This window comes from Paroedura picta, chromosome 10 (genome assembly GCF_049243985.1).
Source record: "Paroedura picta isolate Pp20150507F chromosome 10, Ppicta_v3.0, whole genome shotgun sequence".
NCBI lineage: Eukaryota > Metazoa > Chordata > Lepidosauria > Squamata > Gekkonidae > Paroedura > Paroedura picta.
Window position 1 is genome coordinate 9,802,736 of NC_135378.1, and position 16,154 is coordinate 9,818,889.

At 44.7% G+C, this 16,154-nt stretch overlaps 1 long non-coding RNA gene across 1 annotated transcript; it reads left to right on the top strand.

Moving 5' to 3' along the window:
* The first annotated feature begins 6,652 nt into the window (after positions 1-6,652).
* Positions 6,653-7,131, top strand: LOC143819198 (uncharacterized). The gene is made up of 3 exons (XR_013224851.1): positions 6,653-6,695; positions 6,815-6,934; positions 7,062-7,131. It is a non-coding gene; the product is annotated as an uncharacterized LOC143819198 (long non-coding RNA).
* The last annotated feature ends 9,023 nt before the right edge of the window (positions 7,132-16,154 follow it).

Consider the following 16,154-nt stretch of genomic DNA (forward strand, 5'->3'; position numbering starts at 1 on the left):
TAGGATCTGGTTGATTCGCTTGTAATCTTACAGAAAATAGTATCATATATCCCAAAAAGTACCATCCAGGGTAAAACAAATTTCTAATTAATTTGTTTGCTTTCATTGTGTATGTTCCTGTAAACATAAAATCTTACCTTCCACTTCTGGTGAAGATTAGTGTTTAAAGAAAGAAAAACAACCCTTCCCCAATAAGCGTAAATAGCTGGGTCTCTCTTGTAGTCTTTCTAGATTTTCCCAAAATAGAAAGAACAGAAGGTACCCTCCTAAATCAATTATAGCCCATAAAGAAATGATAAATAAACAATTTTCAAAAGCTCCTGCAAAGATAACATAATAAGTCTCTGGGTCCCAAATAGGATCATCCCCTTGATGACTCCTCATGAGTTCTGTGTTACTTGACTGAAAGGTAGTTCTGGAGATGGGTGGTTTCGGATGTTTATAATTCCTGCCATCCCAAGTTTGCACTTGCACGTGCGTTAAAGTTTTTATTAGGCAGCATTTTTTTCTTCAGCCTCAAAAGATATTGCAGCAGCTCACATACGGTAAAATGGACCCATTGTCTCTGGAATCTATTTTGACACTCATTATCACCAGTCAACAATATTTGGAAAGGAATTTCCACTTCATCATCAGTTTTAATAATCTGGTTTCTCAGGACTTCATCCATACTTGGTTACCTGGTTAAGAAATAAACTGGAAAGTCATAGGGCAAAAGCCAATTTATAATTAACTGTGTCCTAGGTCTTTAAAGAATTCTTGACAAATCCCCTAGTAATTTTCAATTGTTTTTCACGCTCACACACCTAAGCTGACAAGAGCTATGGAAAACTCTTATCAGTTCTTCTAAGGGAAATGTTACTCATTTTCCCTTTGATTTATTAACATAAAATCATAAAATCACAGAACAATAAAATCATAAAATCATATAATTAGATGGGACCTCCTGGATCATCCAGTCCAACTCCCTTGTTAAAATGTTTTTGCCACATTTTACTTCAATCCAAACATTTAGCTTCAATCCAAACATCCCCTCACAAGAGATGACTGAGGAATAGTTCGGCCCACTCTGCTTTCTGGGAAATGAAGCTATTGACAAAACAAGTCAAGAAATTATTAAAGTTTACATTTTTAACAGAGTTAGTCTTTCAGCAGATTTATTAACACCTAAAACATTTTATACTATTTATCTATTATCTCACCTCTGTTCCAATATAATATATCTAACCAGATCCTAAATTACTGTTTCTTTTTATGTATAGACTAGAAGAACTCAGAGCAGAATAAAACAAAACAAACACATACCTTATAGGTATAATTTTTACCAGCCAGTGTCTAGATCCAAACACCATCCATTTTCTCTCTCCTCCTGTTTTATTAATCTTTCTTTATAATTAGTGAGGTACACTTTATGCCTAATTTAAGGCACTTAAAACCATTTTGTTGCCTTGCATTCTGGTTTCTTTTGGCCTTCTTCGGTCTGGTGCCTGGTGTTGGCCCTTACTCAGATCACGGCCACTTCTTCAAGGTGTTCCATAGCCTGGAATAACTTTCTTGATACATTAATTCAGCCTCATTTGATGTGAGGGACCCCTTTTGCTATAAGTTTTCATTTGAACTTATTAACCCATGTCCATACTTTGAGTCTATATAAATATTTTTCTTCTTACCTTTTTCTCAGGTGTAAGGCTTATATGAGAGCCTAAACCTCTGTGGTCTCAGCTGATCATGCAGGTGGGAGAGGGCTGACTTCCAGAATGTCATTGCTTGTGACAACATCATAGTCTGTGATCCACTCTCCATTTCTTTAGATCCAGCCTGATCTTGGTGTTCACATCAATCCTATACCATCTTAATTAGGGGTCAGTTCTGTCTCCAAGGAAAACAGTGTGGCTGGGTTTAGCCAGTTGTTACAGCAAGATACTTTCATACAGTCTCGAATTGATTAATCACTGCCATATGGACAGTAGACATGGAGGGGCTGTTCCAAGATACTTCTGAGCCTTCTCCATCAAAGTAACTGCAATGGCCCTTGAATCTTGAGGCCATCCTCTAGCCATGAGGTTTATCTTGACTAGCAGGTCCAGTCTTACCATCAGACCAGGGTTGCCAGGATTACCAGTCAGATCCTTGGCTCCAGGGAGACCAGGTTCACCTGGGCATCCAGCTTCACTGGGAGATCCTTTGGATACAGCAGGGCCAAGAGATCCATGTTCACCAGGGGGATCCTTGAGGCCAGCAATGACATCTGAGCCAGGGAAACCACAGCCTCTGGGAACATCATGTTTGCCAGCTGGTCAAGGCAATCCCATCACACCAGCCTGACCTCTTGCACCATGAGGAACAGCAGGTCTAGTGCGTCCATCTGCTTGGAAAAGCAAGCAATAGGTTGCGCCTTACCTTTCCTTGGGTAAGTCCAGAGTCCTGCAGCATTGCTTTGGTGTTTATAGACAAACAATAAGAAAATCTGGCAGGCCCCGGGTTGGTGCTTGTTATAAATCTCTTGTTTCAGTTTTTTTTATGGTTTTGATTTCTTCTGGATTCCTCACAAGGTTTTCTTGTGTTTCTGTAACACACTTAACATAAAGCAGTCTGGCCTTTCCTTTAAAATCGCAAAATCTCTTTTGTTTCACAATTTTTTAAAACAAACTTACAGTTGCTTGAATGCTGGAATCACATAATTTGTAGACAAAACCTTTTTCCATGGGTCCTGTTTCTGTAAACATCTGCTCAAAAATAATTTGAAAATCAACAAATCCTTGGGACAACACGGTCTACCTGTTGTAAATCTTGATACCTGTTCATTAGGTATTTTCATCCGAAAGCAAACAGTTTCTTGAAACAAGATTGTGTAAGAGAGAATGAGAAAAATGCCCTCCTGGGATTTTGGTTTCCAGGTAGGTGGTTTGAAAAATATATGGATCTGACAAATTAATATTACCTTAGCTCTGAGATTCTACACCAGTTCTTTTATACAATGATGAATATTGGAACATTATAAAATAAAATTACGAGGCTCTTTCTATCCAAATGTTATGAGCCCAAGATCCTATATACCTGGTAACAATCCCAATCCTATCTTCAATAGTATACAATTCTAACCATTTTCCTTTTCTCTCCCTGGCCTTCCTTGACTTCTTCTCAAACTTTCTTATCTACATACAATAACCCATCTATCCTTTTCAGAGATACCCCTTTTAGTAAAAATACATAAGCATGTAATTTACTCAATAAATCTCTTCCAATCAGCACCAAAGAACAGTCAGGTATCAGCAAGAACGAACAATTTATTTAATTCTCCCAGAAATCTACACAGTCCAGGATTGCCTCCAACCCTCAATATTAACATCTTTACTCCCACAAACCTCTTTCCATTTTCCCTCTGCCTGTTTTCTAGCTTTATAAACCCTTCAATCAATATCACTCCGTTTACCAAGACCCATCATCCTTTTAACAGCATTTAGACATTTTCCCGGTACTTCCAAATTTCCTCTGCCATTTTCCCACAACTTTCCCACAACAGGGTAATGTCCAGTTTAAAATGTCAGAGGAAGATGGAGGCTTATACAAATAAAGTCCCTGTTTTGAGACTAAGCATTTATTTAAAAAGCATTACATTAAAAGACTTCAGTCTAAAACAGTTCTCATAGGGTGAAAACTTAAAAACCTTTAGATAACAGTTTCATTTGCTCCCATTTATATTGTGCTCAGCTTTCACTTAATCAAAACTTAGGGCCATTTCGCACAGAGCTCAAAGTTGCTATTTGGTTGCTGTTAGCGAAATCGCTACTTCAACTAGCGAAATGTCACTAGCTGTGCCCGTAACGCACAGCTGCGGTTTTTGCGGAATTTAGCACTTTCACTTCTCGTCACTTTCGTAACCCACAGGCTTCCGGTTCTCCGTCTTTTCGCTACAAAGGAGGTCCCTTTTTAGCGCTTCTGGCCTCCCGTGCCCGTCAATCAAACTGCGGGCACACCTTTGACCTCGACCCTAAAGCCGGACTTGTCGGGGTTCCCTTTTTTTAAAAAAAAACCCAGGAAAACCCGTAGCAACGCGTTATCGTCCGATCATTGGCGCCCTTGGAACGTGTTTTCTATTGTTTTCTATGAACCAGAGGTTGATGCATTGATATGTTTGATAGGTTAATCCCCGCCCACAGTACACGCCCACAGGTTACCTGCTTATATGCACCTGGGCAGACACGCGGTCGGCCTCTCTTTGTTTGCGTAGCCTACTGCCCGCAGCACAGGTTAACGTTGCAATGGAGAGGATTATTTTTCAATTGTTGGCTCAGATGCTTGCGGTGGTCCAGCGTATCCGCACCACTGTGCAGCATAGGAGGGCTGCTTCAGAGGAATACCGAGAACGTATTGCCAGAGCGATGACCAGCAGTACAAGACGTTCTCAACGGGCAACCATGGCGGCAAAGAGGCACTGGCAAGCTCTGGCAGAGGTCCGGTTCCCCCCACGGTTCTGGGTGGACGAAAGATCCTCTGACTGGTGGGAAAATTTTGTGTGGGCTCGCTGGGATGATGACCACTGGATTGCCAACTTTAGAATGTCTAGGGGGACATTTTTTGAACTCGTGGAGGCTCTACGTGGACGCATGGAGAGGCAAGTCACTGGCATGCGGCGCCCCGTGCCAGTGGAAAAAAGGGTGGCGGTCGCATTGTGGTACTTGGCCACCCCTCAGTACTTCCGGACAGTAGCCCAGTAATTCGGACTCGGAGTCACTACGGTTGGCGATATCCTTAAGGAGTTCTGCCTCGCCATGGAGGCGGAATTGTTCAGCAAAGTCGTGTGCCTCGGAGACCGGCTTGGAGCGGTGAGTGTCATTCTATCCCCTTTGCCCTTTAAATTTTTTTTCTTGTTTGACAGGTCAGCAACGAAGACGCGATACACCCCACGCTGACATGCCATGGCATATATTCTTTTCTTTCCCTTATTCCAGAGTATGGACGGGTTTGCCAGGCTTGGATTCCCGCATTGTTTTGCGGCCGTCGATGGAAGCCACATCCCTATCCGTGCCCCCGGGGGAAGCATAAAGGAGTACGGGAACAGGAAGGACTTTTGTTCTGTTCTCCTGCAAGGAACTGTGGACTTCTCCGGCCGGTTTATCGATGCCGAGGTGGGGTGGAGTGGCAGGAGGCATGATGCCCTTGTTTTCAGGGAATCGAACCTCAGGAAAGCCATGGACGAAGGGGTCTTTGTTCCAGGAAACCCCACCGCCACCATTGAGGGCGTGCGTGTGCCGGCGTTGGTGCTCGGGGACGGAGCCTACCCATTACGACGCTGGCTCATGACTCCCTACAAGCGGCCAAGGACAGACGTGCAGAGCCACTACAACCTCAGTCACTCCCGGGCAAGGAATGTAGTGGAGCGTGCCTTTGGACGTTTGAAGTCCCGGTTCCGTTGCCTGATGTCCCGACTCCATGTGCATATAGACAATGTGACTCCGCTGATCATCGCGTGTGTCATTTTGCACAACATATGCGAGGACAAGGGACATAACATCCCCTTCCCTGTGGATGAACCTGATCCTGTAGTCCTTGAGGACACACAAGACATCCCTGAAGCAAGGAGAAAAAGGATCTATGCTGAGGGGTGCAAGGTTCGGGACGCCATAGCCACCCACATCTACAGAAACAGGAGGCGTGTTTAATTGTTTTTCCTACTCTGTTGTTGAATAAAGTTTTGTGTTCTTTGTTTAACCTTGTCTTGTGCGGTTTGTGTACTTAGCCAGCAAAAAAACGGGGATTCTCTGGTCCAAAAGCACTTTGACAGCCCTAAATGCTAACTCCCCACTGAAATTGACAAACACAATACGGAAGCGCTGAACGGGGAAAGTTCGGGGAGGCGGGTAGCCAGGAAGTATTGGCGACCCCTGTCAAACCGGAGGATCAATCCACTTATGTTCCAAGGAATAATTTTATTGGTGGGCAGCTTTGATACATTTAAAATAGGGGTGGTCGATCGGAGCAACGCACGTTCGTTCCCTAACCGTCATTCCGAAGATGCCGAAGCCACGGAAGGGCTCCTTCTGGCAGCGCGCCGAGGCTGAGGCACTTCTGGAGCTTGTGCTCCAATCGAAAAGTGTTGGCCGCCTTATGGCCAGCACCCACTGCCACACCAAGGGTGCTTACCTGGTGTTGGCATCAAAGCTGAGGGAGAGGGGCTATGTCCGGACCTGGGAGCAGGTCCGGACAAAATTTAAGAGGGTGAAGCTGGACTTCCTCAACAGTCTGGAACAGTGGGGGGGGGGGTCCCGCAGCCAAGTGGGAGAACGGTCTTCCACGACCAGATGGTGAAAATATGGGAGAAGGCTGGGAAGCCCCCCCTGGAAATGAGGAGGCATATGGGTGAGTGCTGCCCTCGTTGTGTTTTGCCCTTAAACATGCATGGAATGACTAGCTGCCTCTTTCCCCTACTGTCCCCAATGAAATTCGAGAAAGTATTTAGATGCTGTCAACCCCCTCTGACTTAGCCCGCCAGTACTGTAGAACCACTTTGGTTATGCGCTTTGACTCTAACTGTGGTGTGTCCACCAGCTGTGTTTCATCTCTGGTTTGTGTGCTTTTACTTATGATTTCTCTTTTTCTTTGCCCAGCCACACAATCACCATCCACGCTGGCAAAAGAACCTGAGCGTGAGGAGGGGGAGGAAGAGGGACCTTCCACCTCAGGACAGGCTGCAGGTGAGAGTTTTATGTCTGTGAGGGAGACCCATGTGTGTGTACCCCCATGGAGCCATATGGGAGCCTGATGTGATGCTTCCATTTGAAGTGTGATCAAATTCTTTGTTTGATTTCTATAGCAGAAACTATGGAGGCAAGGCTGCGTGCCATGGAGGCCAGGGTTACTTCCTTAGAGGCTGAAGTGGCAGAGCTGAAAGGGGAGATTGAGCAGCAAAGGCAGCAGAGGGAGGCGGAAGAACGTAGGTTATGTTCCCCACTGCCCAACTCTTCTCACACTGTGGCTAAGGCCACTAAAAAGTGTATGCATGTAAAAAATTGGAAAATATGTGTGGCACTAATGTGTACTTTTTCTCCCTCCCCACACAGTTAAGAAGAAGGAGGACGAAGACCTGTTCCGCCGCAAAGTCAGGGGGACCATGGGACGGTTGTGCAGGAGAGTGAGGGAGATGGAAGGGGCTGGGGAGGGGAGCAGTGGGACCTGAGTTTTGTTTTCTGTTTGTGTTTTGGGGTGGGGGGTGTTGGGGGGGTTCCTAGTTACATTGCCCATTTTTCTATCCCTGTTAAATATATGAATTTGTTAAAAAAAAGTTGGCTTTCTTGGAGGGTGGTGGTGGTGGGGGGGGGGTCCAAGTTACATTCCCTTGTTTTTTCCCCCTGTTGAACTGTTTTTGAAAATAAAATGTTGTTGTAAATTTCCTGAAAAAGACTCCAGTGTGACTCCTTACACTCGCACACCTTTCACCCCAAACTCCTAAAACACCTTTAACCTTTAAAACACCCTCCAACCTCCAACCCACACAACGGTGCCAGAATAGGCACAATCACTAGAGAGGGTACACAGAGACAGAGTCAAAAATATAAACTTTATTTAACAGACAACAGCAAACACAGATAACTAGACAAACTGGCCCAAACTAGGAGGGGGAGAACTTGTCCGCGGGTTTAACGACTCTCTTCCCGAGAACAGTCCTCCTTCTCGTTTGGGTCGAGGCATTCTGAGACGGGGTGGGTGGGGTGGGTGCTGGAGGTGGTGGGGGAGGTGTGGGTGGGGGGGGGGACGTGCACTGTAATCTGAGGAGGGGTGGCCGCCTCCATAACCGCGACCGCCCTCTCCATCAGCCTCCTTATCAGTCGAACCTCCTCCACGCTTTCGCGTAGTGATTGGTTCGACTCTCTAAGGATGGCACGGAATTTTTTGCCCTCCTGGGCCACGAGGGAGAGCATCGCCTGGTCTGCGGCAGCGGCACGCCTGGACTCCTCCTGGCAGTGCTCCAGGATCCTTTCTCCCACACTAGTCAGGACGGAGACGCGCCGCAGCCTGCCGCGTTCCCTCGCCAGCCTCTCCTCAGCTTGGAGAGCACCCCTAGGTGGTGAGCCGGCTGGCTCGTCGTCTTCTGAAAGGACCTCTGTTGGCAAAAAAAGAGAAACAGAACTGTTAGTAACATCGAGACAGTCAAAACCCACCCTGGTGCACATGGTGGCCTTTCTTGGTTACATATTGTTAAACCAAGACTCAGAACAATGCCAGGGGAGCACATGGTTATTGTTTGTTTGCCCATGGTGGCCTTTCTTGGTTACATGTTAAACCAAGATTCAGAACAATGCCAGGGGAGCACAAAAATGAAAAGGAAGCACACAGTTATTGCACACAGACATTGTCCTGCAGCCATGGCTCGAAAGGAACAGTTCATGCACGCTCACCATCTTGTATCTGTATACGCCTGCGCACGGCAGGAGGTCCAGCCACCCCACGCTCCTCCTCCTCCTGCGTCCCGGGTATGAAATCTGAAAAAAGGGGGAAAAAAACATGATTTAGGACCAAAGTGTGGCAAAGCAAGCTTCACACCCTAAAGCAGCAACGTTGAGGGACTCTCTTCTGTCTCTTAGCAGTGCTGCTGCCCTGCACAAACAGAAAAGCACAAAGCAGTTAAACCCCCCCCCCCCCCTTATTGCAACTGATACTTACCAACATTTGTTGACGCCCCGGAATCACTGTCCTCTGCCACCGCTGCAGGGGACTCGAGGACCACCGTCCCAGGCATCTGTGTCTCTGTGGACAAGAGCAGAAAATAGTGAAAAAGGAGCAAGCATACAACCTGAACCACACATCAAGGTCCCAAAGTAGTGGCTAGAGCACTGCAGAAGGCCTATGGCTGAGGCATGCTGCAAAACTGTTTGGGTTGTTGGTTAAACACAACCGTTTTAAAAAGCCACCCAAAGCAATCCACAAACATCCTAGCATAGCATGCGTTGCAACGAACACAAGGCATACAATAGTGAAAAAGGAGCAAGCATACAACCTGAACCACACATCAAGGTCCCAAAGTAGTGGCTAGAGCACTGCAGAAGGCCTATGGCTGAGGCATGCTGCAAAACTGTTTGGGTTGTTGGTTAAACACAACCGTTTTAAAAAGCCACCCAAAGCAATCCACAAACATCCTAGCATAGCATGCGTTGCAACGAACACACGAGAAAACGATGCCCAAACGTCAGAACACACATTTGCTCAAAATGAAATATAAAATAAAAATAAAATTACTTACCGGAGGCAAGGGGCGTTTGCTCAGGAACCTCCTCTGGCTCCCCAGGAGCGATGGCCATCAGGTCCAGCGTGACCAATTCCGCGGCTCGTTGCTGGACGGGGGGTGGAGGCCGAAAGCTGGACGAGGTGCCCTCGCCGGGATCCTCCTCAGCGGGTGGTTCCTTGACCGGGGTAGCCGGCTTCCGAACCACCTTAAGGCTCCTCCTGACGCGCTTCGGCCTGCCGGCTCCTTCCCCGTCGCCGTACAGCGGGCGCTGCTCCTCAAAGTAGGGGCAGGTCACCTTCTCGTTGCCGGAACCCTTATTATGGTTCACGGCACGCATGTACTCCGCCCGCATTGTTTTAGTTTTGGACCGGCATTCAAGGCCGGTCCTGTTGTGGCCCAGGGCACGCATCTTTATGGCCACTTGTTCGAAGACCTCCCTATTCCTGTGCGAGGACTGGAAGGCGTCCTGGATTTTCTCTTCCGAGAAAATCGCGATCAGGTCCCTGATCTCCGCGTCCCTCCAAGTTGGGCCACGGCCGGTTGCAGGGACGGACGACGCTTGCGAGGAAGATTCCATGGTGCCTTCGCTAGTAGCTGAGCAAAATGGTGGTGCGAGGTGCAGGGTGCAACGGATCATATACCTTCCCGCACACAAAGACAAAGGGACTAGCCGGCTCCTGATTGGTGGAGGGCAGTAGGGGACACGCACATTGGCCACATTAGGTCACATGTCACGTTCAAAACTCCTCGCGCGGGAACAGGATCTGCTCCTAATGGCCAGATTAGCGCCTTTTGTTTGACTTCTCGCATGCGCTGATTCGTCCACACGCGGGAAGAGCAGTTTGAACATGCAGCGGGAGCCATTTTAGTGAAATGTCCACCATTACAAAAACGCATGCCGGTGTAAAACCGAGAGCAAGTGCAGCGGTACGCGACAGTTCCCCAATAATATTCACCAACCAAAGCATAAATCAATGACATGTAACTGGCGAACGTTCGTTGGCATGGTCAGCGCACAGTTTTTAAAAATGAACGGTGGACGGCGACTCCGCTTGCCGGAGGTCTAGCCGCCGATGGAAGGGGTTGTCCGCACCCAAGCACAACCACGCACCCGGAACCACACAAAGACCCACTACACATAAACCGCCCCTCATGCTAGAATCATTTGTATTGAACCCCTCTAAGGTTAACAGGAGACTGCGAGCGGCGAACGTTCGTTGGCACGCTCAGAGGAAAGTTTTTAAAAATGAACGGCGGACGGCGACTCCGCTTGCCGGAGGTCTAGCCGCCGATGGAAGGGGTTGTCCGCACCCAAGCACAACCACGCACCCGGAACCACACAAAGACCCACTACACATAAACCGCCCCTCATGGTATCACCTCGAATCATATCTATTGAACCCCACTAATCTAAACAGGAGACTGCGAGCGGCGAACGTTCGTTGGCACGCTCAGAGGAACGTTTTTTAAAATGCTCCCCGTACGTTGACTCCGCTAGTACTAGCCGAAGGTAGACGGGGTTTTAAGCTTTGGGCAAATGTTTGTAACGTGACGGTGTGTGCCACTGTGCTTTTGAAAAACTCTTCAGAAAGTGATCGTGCTTGAAAGCCAGTCGCTGTCTCGTTGCCTCGTAGATCCCCGCTCGCTCGGAGAAAAAAAATGGCGGACAGTTCGCCGGAAGTTAGGAGGAAAGGCTCGGGAGGAGGGACTTTGAAGAAACCGCAACAATGGTAACGCACAAGTCTGTGGCGCTATTGTCGCAGATTGGTTGCAGGAGTGTATCGCTATCCGGAGGGTGAATCCACTTTTCTGGATTCCCCTAGAAGCGCTACAACGAAGCGCTTTTTGCGGGTCGGTTGCAGGACTGTTGCAGATTGTGTACGACGTCGTGGATTATGGCAAATTTGTAGCGTTTCCAATTGGCAACCATCCTGCTACTTTGAAGCCGTGCGAAATGGCCCTTATATTTAAACCCATAAAGACCATAGGTTATTTTAGCCCATGCCAGAGCTAATGTGCTTCTGAAAAACGCTGATATTCCCCCTTCTCTCCCCCCTCTCTTGGGCAGAACTTTTAACTTTCTCTCTCTCTTTTTTTTCTCTACCAGAGAAAGGGGAAGGGTTGGGTGACCAAAAAAGAATTCCTGTGACGTGATAAGCCCCTGGTTGTTATCTCCCGCCCAGGATTATTTTAAAACAATAAAAAAAAACTTTCACATTACAAAATTTATCTAAAAACAAGTTGCTTTTGGTTATATCCAACCTAATTTACAATATACAGACACCTTCACTTCTTAGTTGTCAAACATAAACAAACCAAACCTGAACAGACATAGTTCAAAGCAGGTGATTCAATTTTAAAACCAAAACAACCCCGAACATTTTACTTTCTAATAAAAAAAGAAATTTCATTGCAAAGACCATTTTTCAATCCCCCGTTCTCTCCCCCTTGTCAGATTTTAAAATGCATCTCCTAGACACAGAAACCTTGAGATTCCATTCCATCGCTGGACTAAAACAGAGAGGGGGAAAGAAAGCCTATTTTGGCTTCACTGAGCCTAATAATTTTTACTCCATTTACAAAATTGGGGTTTCTCATATCTTATGGAAGCCAACTCTTTGGAGATTTAAGAAACTCACATAAAACCCACTGACTTATATAGTGGAAACTAACAAAGGGCAAACAAGAACTGTGAGAGGAGGGGGAGAACAATCTTGTCTCCCAGCTGCCTTTCATTAGGCACACACATAAAATTATCTCTTTGCACCCAAAATAAAAAAACACATTTAGTTCTTACCAATGGAAATACACATATTATTTATTACATTCAATATAGAGCCCACTTGTTCTCTAACCAGAGATTCTCATAAAAGCCAAAAACCTTCTTAATAACATGATGATATGAATAACTTCAAGACTTATCATGAAGAGGCAGAGTTAGAATAAACATTGCTCAATTAATAACACCTTTAACACATCAATACATTATTTCATTTGGTTTCTTGTAATACTACAGGAATCACAAAGGGTGATATGTTAGCAGAAAGAAAACCTATCAATTTTTCCATATTTCAATACAAATTTAATTTTTTTCTCACTTACCAATTATGGATTTTAAATCCTGTCCAGGGTATACTCCTTTTAGCCTGCCTAGATATTTATGAACCCCAAAAAAACATAAAAGCAACAGAACATACCAATCTCTGATTCCGCCACCCCTCTTTCGCTTTTCTCTCACTTTCTCTTTTAGCCTGCTTTGCTTGGGACAAATCCGTAGTCTGTCTTATGCTTTCCCAGCTAAAACCCTTTCATTTTGTCCCTTCCACACTCCTTTACCAGTACAGTAACTCTTGTACTGTTTATATCATCAACTGTACCTTTAATTTCTCCTTTTCTACATCCCTCCTTCTCATTACCTTTATTTACCAGACTCCTTGGTTGCCTTGCTCCTCTTTCAATCCAAACTTTCCTAGCCTATTCTATGCCACTATTAACCACCTCTGCCAAAATGTTGAATTTCAGTAGGTGTGAAAAAGGAAGGTCCCAAAAGCCAATCTAAATTCTTCTGGGTCCTCCCGAATTTTGGAAGATGCCCCCTCATTCCCCAAATATCAGCAGAAGTAAGGGGCACCTCAACATAGCCAATCTGGTTGTTTCCTTGCAGAACCTGGCGGAGAGGGAACTCGGCAGCCATGTTTAATTTCGGGGCAGAAGCCTCCACATCAATAGCTGGCTGTCCAAGGCTGCCTGCATTGTTCCATCTCCCCAATATTCAGTTTGATCATAAAGATCCCTAAGCTCTGCCAGCCCAATGATGCGTGCAGAGGAAGGGTTACTTCTCCCTGTAGGCTCCAGAGCGGGGAGAAAACCAGGATCAACTTCCCCTCCCTGGATCCTCTTCCTCATGCACAGGACCATCGGGACTAGGGGGTTGATAGGGAGGGGGAGGAGAACAAATGAGCGGATCCCATGTTTTATTATTCTGCTTGGAGGGAGCAGAGGGTTTGACTATTTTGTTTCTTACTGCCATACAAGGGATGGCCATTTTACATTTTCCACTCTGCATTATTTCACTCCACAGCAGAACACAAGGGATTCCCTCCCCTGCCTCCAGTGACCCTCCTCCTTCAAACAAATAAACACACAAAAGATAACAAACATACAAAAGATAACAAGAGCCCAAAGGGGGCACTTATAATTATTTTTCAAAGCATATTCTGGCCACAGTTTCATGGATCCATCTCCTTTAAATTTATTATCCCATATTTCACACACCTGTCCCACTGGACCATCCTTAGGAATTCTTATCTGACTGTTCGCAGAAAGACCGGGACTCTTGCGCAGTCTGACTGCCAGCAGACGGGGCGTCCCCCACAGAAAACCTATTATTAGACGTCTTACTCCCCATTGTACAATGTTTCCTTCCAGAGGCTGTCGTCTGAGTCTTTCGGGACCTCGGTCCCAAGGCTGGCAGCCTAATGCTTCTTAGTAGCCAGTCAGACGCCCATTGAAAAAACCACCCAACAATATCTTTGGTGTACTTCCAGAGCCTGTCATCTTTTTTTTTTTTTTTTTTTTTTTTACCCTTCCTTGACAAAATAAATTTTATTCAATCTTTGATTATTGACAATAGTTGTTCATGTTATAATTACATTTCTCATTTTCTCCCTCCCTCACTCCACCCCCACCCTCCACCCTACCTGCCGTTTCCTTATAACTCTTTCAACCATGTACACAGCTTCTTGATCCCGCTCAAGGCTTTATTCTTACTCTCCCTGTTCCCAGTCGACCTCAACCAATGGAAATACTTTGTCCAATTACTATTTATCCTTTCCTTTTTCTCTTCCCATAAGGCCTCCCCTCTTAAACAGATCACAATTTCAGAGCTAACATCCTCATAGAGATACTGAAACCAGCTTTCCCATGTCCACTTTGATTTATCTTTCCATCCCCTAGCAACAGCGGCTTGTATTGCAAGTACCATGGCTTTATATAATTTGAGATCCTTTTTTTCCTTTAAATCATATCCCAAAATACCTGCAAACAACATATTTGCTTCTTTCACTATTGTAATTCCTAGAATATTTTCCATTTCCTGAATTATATTTCTCCAATATCCAGAAACTTCGGTACACTCCCACCACATATGTATATAATATCCCTTATCCTTTCCACAGTGCCAACATTTTGGGGTCAACCCTTTTATCATATACGCCAACTGGGCCGGCGTTCTATACCATTTCCAAATTAACTTTCTAGTCATTTCCTTATATTTGTCTAATTTTATCTGTTTATTTCCCTTTATAATTTTATGTACTACTTGATCAGGCAATTGGATGTCCCTCTGCCATTTTATTTGAATCACACGTCCTATATAATCCTCATCGCTTACCATTAGCTTATATAACACCCCCACTACTCCTTTTTTTGCAGTTTCCATTCTTTGCATAATCCCCTTCATCCGACTATCCTTAGATAATATCCCTAAGCGTGAGAGTTTACTCATAGCCTCGTATAGTCCGTGGACCCTCAACCAATTCCTTTCCCCCAACAATTCCATACATTTTTCTTTTGATATCATTACTCCCGATTGGTCTAATAAATCCTTTACTCTATTCAACCCTTTCTTTTTTAAATTTTCCCACCATATAGGGTCATCTAGTTCTTGTAGTAATTCTACTGGTATCCATTTCACGAAGTCTGCTGACCATACTCCTTCCCATCTTTTCCAGGCTCTGAGGGCAATCGCCCTCGGCCCTGTTGTTTCTTTAGTTTCTAATGTTAAATTCTTTGTAAACACCCCCCATTTTCCTTTCCCCTTATTTACTTCGTTTTCTATCCTTACCCATTTTCTTTCTCTGTTTATCTCCGCATCCAATAAATGTTTAATTTGAAATGCCTCAAAGTATCTCTCTAAATTTATTAGGCCCCATCCCAACTCCTCTTGTGGAATATACATTAATTTTTGTTTAAACCTAGCTATTTTGCTTCCAAAAGTCCAATCCCTCAGCTGTCTATTCCATTCCTTAGCTTGTATTCTTGGTATTTCTGATGGGAGTACCTGGTATAAATAGCTAAGCTTTGGAATTAAAAACATTTTAATTGCTCTAATTTTAGTTAATATATTCATTGTTTTAGACTTCCAAGCCTTCATGTTTCTGCGTATCTTCTTCCATATTTCCTGGTAGTTATTTTTTCCTATTTTGTTTATTCTTTTAAAAATTTTTATGCCTAAGTATTTTAACATTTTACATCCCTTTGGTATATCTGTTTCTTTCTCCACTAATATCTGATCCCCCTTAGGTATGTTAAAATATATAATTTCGGATTTCCCCATATTGACTCCTAACCCTGAATATTGTTCAAAGTCCTTTAATATTATCTTAATTTCCTTGGCTGCTGTTAGTGGATCTTTAAGTACCAGAAGAATATCGTCTGCAAAAAGATTAAGTTTGACCTCTTCCTGTCCCACCTTATATCCTTCTATTCTAGGGGAGTTCCTTATTCTATCTGCCAAGATTTCTATAGCCATTACAAATAATAGGGGTGACAATGGGCAACCCTGCTTTACCCCCCTTGAGATTGGAAATTCTTTTGATCTGCCTCCATTTATCCATAGTGTTGCGATTCCTTGTTTATAAAGCTCTTTTACAGCTTCCAAGAAGCTCCCTTCTATTCCACTATCCCTTAGTGTTTCCCAGAGAAAATTATGTTCGACGGTATCGAAGGCTTTGAATATATCTAGTTTCAATAGTGCCAATTTCTTTTCTTTATGTTGCTGTTTATGTGCTAGTACATTTAAAATATTCCTTATTGGGTGAAAAATTTGTCTGTTTTTAATAAATCCATACTGGTCTTCCCCTATTATTTTTGGTAATATTTTTTCTAATCTGTTAGCTAAGACCTTGGCGAATATTTTGTAATCTTGATT